Genomic DNA, 6,495 nt, shown 5'->3' on the forward strand with positions numbered 1-6,495 from the left:
ACGTCATTATCTAATTTGTCCTTGAGTGTTTCGAGGTCCTTAATTGACTCGAGATGAATCACTACCCCGTTACTCTTTCCAACTCTAAGGTACTTAATCGTTACACCCAAACCCACAGGGTCTACCCTTTCCTTCAAAAGTTTTATAATATCTTCGGAAGTTAAGTCACTATCTACCGCATCATTGGGGGGCTCCGCGCTCCCTTCTTTAGTAGTAGTAGTAGCATTGTTATTAGATTTCAGTTTGGGGTAGACCATCAAGGTGAAATCCTCCAACGTTATTTCAGTCCTATTTACCGCTCTGTTATTCTACGCTTATTACTATTTTTTGCACTCCCTTTACCCATGTTAAAATTATTGTTATTATAACTATTTTTATTGTTATTGTTATAGTGATTATTACTAACTTGCTCCTTATTATAATTATTAAGTTTATCCTTATTGTTATTACCGTTTTTAGCTTTCCCTCCTTCTTTGTCCACGAGAACCCGGGAGGTAGTTGGAGTGTAAGAGATAGAACTTTTATTCTTGCGCTTACGTTTGGAGACAAGCTTAAACCCTTCGTCGGTCTGATCCTGAGAATTAACTTCTACCCCCAAATCCGGACTATCAGGTAAGCTAATAAATTCCTTTACAATTTCAGGTCTAACTTCGGACGCGCGCCCAAGCCCCGTTAGAAGAGCCAACTGCCCCTCTAACTTTGCCATTTCTAAAGTCTGCGCCTGGAAAATACTGTAAAGTTCCTCGAAGACGGTAAGTATGTCCCCCCCTATTGCTTTTGGGACTCTTTTTTCGGAGTCCATGATAATAGTGTGCAATCTGCGCATCGACTCGGAAACTAAATTACTATATTTCCCTGCGCCTGCGTCCGCCTGACAACCCTTCTCGCTAAAATCTAATTTGCGCTTCTTAGTTAGGTTCGGGTAAAGAGCACCTGGGCTGACTAACGAAGAATTACCCGTTTCATCGCCAGGATTATTATGGTATGGCTTTCCAGAATTTAACCCATCTGGATTGGGTGAGTTATCGGTATTATCCATAATTAAATTATCTAATGTTTCGTAAGGGATACTCCCCACCCACCACCGAGCCCAACAAGGGGACCTTACATCTAAGGCCAGGGCTGTAACACTTATATACTCGGGCGCGACCCACCAAGGGAGGACACCCAATTGACCTAGGCCCTAAGAGAACCAGCCGATTGATTCACTGCGGTCACAATGAACCACCTGCCTTGGACAGACTCAAGGGCCAAAGGGGAGTGTTGCCCAGAAACACCCCGCAGGGCACCCCCAAACTCAGCCCCCAGGATCCCTCTAACCTGACCCACAGGACGCCACCCACGGCAAACGGGCGACACGCATAGCAAACATAATATAACCCGTTAAGTAACAAGACCTAAAGGGCGAGAATAATATAAAATCATAACAAAATAAACTTAAAACTAAGATAAGAATTCCGATAAAATTTAAACTAATGAAGCTAAAATAAATTAAATGCGATAAAACTTAAAGGAAGGAATTTAAAAGCGATAAACTTAATAGCAATAAACTTAAAAGCGATAACTTAAAAGCAATGAACTTAAAAGCAATAAAACCTAAGGTCTTACAGTTGCTAACATACTTATTATACCCTTAATAATCTAATGGGTGGGATTTTACATACTTTGGGAAAATTAATTTACATACAGGGGAGTTAATCTTCTGTTGATGGCCGAACTCATCAACGGGTCCAGCGAAAGAAATAGCGGCTATATGGCTATGAGAGCGCAAAGCTGCCCGGTAAAGAACTATCCCATACGGACTAAATACTACCACTACGCGTAGCGCGTTAATTATCATAGTAGCGGAATAACAAGAGCTAAGCACTACTACTTGGGGATAGCCAGGCGCAGAACAACAGGTAAGTAACGCCAGGTATGTAACGTCGAGCAGGGAACATATAGCTAGGCTTACTACTTATAGCTAGGCTTACTACTTATAGCTAGGCTTACTATTTATAGCTAGGCTTACTACTTATAGCTAGGCTTACTACTTATAGCTAGGCTTACTACTTATAGCTAGGCTTACTACTTATAGCTAGGCTTACTACTTATAGCTAGGCTTACTACTTATAGCTAGGCTTACTACTTATAGCTAGGCTTACTATTTATAGCTAGGCTTACTATTTATAGCTAGGCTTACTATTTATAGCTAGGCTTACTATTTATAGCTAGGCTTACTATTTATAGCTAGGCTTACTATTTATAGCTAGGCTTACTATTTATAGCTAGGCTTACTATTTATAGCTAGGCTTACTATTTATAGCTAGGTATACTACCTATAACTAGGCTTACTATTTATAGCTAGGCATACTACCTATAGCTAGGATTACTACCTATAGCTAGGATTACTACTTATAGTGAAGCTTTTAACCCTAGGCTAGGTTTAAAGTTAGATCAAGACTTAACACCCGAAGCTAGACCCACTACCTAAACCGAAAATTACGACCCATAATTAATCTTGACGTACAGCTATGCATACAACCCAAAGCTAGGTTATCAAATTAACTACAGCTTACTACTTATAGCTAGGCTTACTACTTATAGCTAGGCTTACTACTTATAGCTAGGCTTACTACTTATAGCTAGGCTTACTACTTATAGCTAGGCTTACTATTTATAGCTAGGCTTACTATTTATAGCTAGGCATACTATTTATAGCTAGGTATACTACCTATACCTAGGCTTACTATTTATAGCTAGGCATACTACCTATAGCTAGGTATACTACCTATACCTAGGCTTACTATTTATAGCTAGGCATACTACCTATAGCTAGGATTACTACTTATAGTGAAGCTTTTAACCCTAGGCTAGGTTTAAAGTTAGATCAAGACTTCACACCCGAAGCTAGACCCACTACCTAAACCGAAAATTACGACCCATAATTAATCTTGACGTACAGCTATGCATACAACCCAAAGCTAGGTTATCAAATTAACTACAGCTTAGAGCTAGGCTTACACTTAAATTTAAGTTTAACTTACAGTTGTAACGGCCATTTCGCAAGCCCGAAAAACCGTTACCCCTGGTAGGCCGCCGTGCCCCAAAGCGTTAACTTTGGCGCGTTTGGGGTATCGATGGAACGAGCACACGCTTGCAAAACTATCAGGGGGGAGTCTTAGAAAGTCCTATTGCACCGCGCAACTGTCCTCGTCGGAATCCCGACAGAGACTTAACCCCTTGACCAAAAATCAAAGGGGGTAGGAACCCTTAGACCCGACTCAAGACCCTGTGTCTATAAAAGGAGGGACCGAGGGGACGAGAGAGATCTTTTGGCTCCAGCGACGAAGGAGGAAGTCCCGAAGACCTTTTTGTTTATTTAAAGAAAGTTTTGACTTTGTAATATTTTTGAGAGATGGCTGGGTGAGTCAATAATAAATTTTGATTATAAAAGTACGTGTATTCACTCTAGGTAAGCCCAAGGTCTGTATATGCGCAAAAAATTGCACTATTAGGTTGGCTCGTACAGACCCTAAAAATCTCGGTTTTTCGGAGCTAGGCGCGAGAGGTAAAAATATCTCAAAACATACGAAACAAGGCGACGCGTACCGCTTGAGGATTGAGAGGGCGAAGTGTCACGTGTGATGAAAGTGGGGAGAGAGAAATCTTTCGCTAAACGGTTAACGGTTCCTGGCCGATACTTTTGGGCGCGTACCGGCAAATATCCTCCGCGAGATCTAGAGTCCGAGGCTCCGACAACATACTTCGAGTCACGGCCCTAGTCGGTAAAAGTTGTTCCGGGTAAATATATACGAGAATCCCAAGTAAATAATATAATAGTTATTTAAGACTACCATTAATATTATTTTTGGCTTTGAAGCTAACGGCCAGTGATTTTGTTTTGACTATAATTTGTCACGTATTAAAATATCCGGTAAGCCTCGACTTCGGCTTGGGCACCGGTCGATTCAGCTTGTCATGTTTCACGAGATAGAATAATTATAATATTAATAATAATCAATTATAATTATTATAATCAATAGTTTGCACTAATTAATATACTAGAATGGTTATTGTTATTTTGTACCATGTGCAGGCACCTGAAATAAAACTTTATTCCAACTTCTAGGATTCTAGTTACGGATTTTATGAAATTTACTGTGCCTATATTTATAATTATTTTTACTCATATAAACACATAAACCGATCAACTAAAATTCATAATTAAAAAATACTCGCACAAAAATTATTTGTACAACATTTACACTATAACGCTGTTTCTGAAAAGACTGGATGGCTGACAGACATACGTAAGATATTTTATAAGCCCCCTCCGTGCTAGCTTTGTAAACCAACGCGCTGGTTGTCTGGAAAATCGAAAACTCGACGCGCGAAAAGCGCGTATGGGCCCCCCTTGAGGTAAGCCTACCAGTTTTGTGGAGCTTACAAACTGGCGCCTAACGTGGGGCTTTGAAACCGTAGAGTGATACATGTACAGTCCCTGTCAAAAGTTTCTGGACATTTTCATTTGGCTGCCATTTTGTTCCCATTTGAGCTAGAATAACAAAATAGGACTTTCTAAATAGGTTTACTTCTCAAAATTATTTTAAAATTACAAATGACACTGTGGCGCTAATAGGGCGTTAGCCATAGCGGAAATAGTAAAGCCCCCCGATAATGACGTTACGAAATAATGCTTCAAATGGATCAATAATTCTATCGTTGCACGCGTCTTGTCACGTAGAATCCGAAACTGTTTTCAAATTGTAAATCGGTTCAGAAAATCAAAAGTTATGACAAAAAACGTGACGTTCAAAACAATAGCAAATAAGCCTAACGATTATTTATTTGTTCTATATCAACTTAACTCAGTAGTAAAACATTACGATTAGAAAAACAAGATGTTCCAACCCAAGAAGTTTTAGTTCCACACTGACATATGAGAAATGGGAACTTATGAATTAGACTCAGTCTTCGGAAATGGAGGATTGTTGGTGGCGGTTTGTAAACGTCTAAATATTTAGAGATTTGGATATGTTTAATGATTTTTTATAATTTCCTAGTTGCTAATACAGTGGGTGGATAATTGGGGATAATTCCTTCGACGGATATTTTACGGCAGACGGCGTTATCTGTTGAATCGCTATTAAAAGTTGGACGAGCCGCGGTATTGAATGATGGACAGTGTTTCAAGAATATACTTTGAGAAAGTTTAAGGAGCAAAATAGGTAGCATGACTAAAATACAGTTGTAACAGAGATAGTTTATGGAGCAATATAGGTGGCATGACTAAAATACAGGTGTAAGTTACAGAGATAGTTCATGGAGCAAAATAGGTGGCATGACTAAAATACAGGGGTAACAGAACTTATTTGACGTTCGGTAATTAATGTTTGGACGCTTGAGAATTGGATGTTGAGAAATGCTCTGAAAGTAATATTGTGGGAATAACATTTCAACGGCAAATTCATGAGGATGGTTGAGAAGACATTGTTCAATTCAAAGTGGATAAGAATGGTTTGAATTATAATAATATACAGGGTGTTTCGGAGAAGTCTGGCACAAATTAACAGGCGTGTTCTTCGGGTCAAAAGAAGTCAAAAATGTTCTATGAACTTTTGGGTGAAAGCCCCCCGTTTCAGAGTTATGTACTCTCCAAAGTTGGCCTTAAAACAATGGAATTTTGCCGATATGTGGAACTGGTATTATGCCTTTGGACAAATTGTTTTCTAATTTACCATAAGCTTATGTACGAAGAAATTAACAGCTAGTGAAGTGGTTTAAAGGGCCGCTAACATTATTCGTTCTCGTATTAATAACGTTTTTACAAAAATAATAATCCCAAACAAATTTATTGCACCTTAAACGCCAGTTACTTGTTTAATTAGACTTTTTGTTTTATGTTCCTTCGGTTACAAAACATCAGCATTTACAAAAATTGTTCAAAATGACCTCCTTCAACGTTTAAGCAAACTTGCGCGCGTCTTTTAAACGACTCGCGAACACGTTCGAAGATTCCTGGCGTGTTGCGGATGTTATCACACCCATCAATTATTCTTTGTCTTAAGTCCTGGACATCTCGAACTTCACTACGGTACACCAAGTCTTTCAAATGGCCCCACAGGAAAAAATCACATGGGTTGAGATCCGGCGATCTTGCTGGCCAATCAATAGCTCCGCCTCGACCTATCCACCTCAAAGGGAATTCGACATCAAGATGCTGTCTTACTCGAAGGCTAAAGTGTGGCGGTGCCCCATCGTGCATGAACCACATTCTTTGTCGGAGGTCCAACGGTACGTCTTCGAGAAGGTCTGGTAAATTGTCCTGCAAAAATCTCAAGTATGCCTCCCCATTTAACCTTGGTTGCATAAAAAAGGGTCCAATTAACCAATCGCCTACAATTCCGCACCACACGTTCAAACTAAACTGCACCTGATGTGCCCTTACGCGTGTCGCGTGTGGGTTTCTTTGGCTCCACTCGTGCTGGTTGTGCAAATTAATTACACCGCCAC

The sequence above is a fragment of the Phalangium opilio genome, unplaced genomic scaffold (assembly GCF_054372755.1).
Source record: "Phalangium opilio isolate 3A_F unplaced genomic scaffold, DU_Popi_V2 ptg000052l_1, whole genome shotgun sequence".
Taxonomy (NCBI): Eukaryota; Metazoa; Arthropoda; class Arachnida; order Opiliones; family Phalangiidae; genus Phalangium; species Phalangium opilio.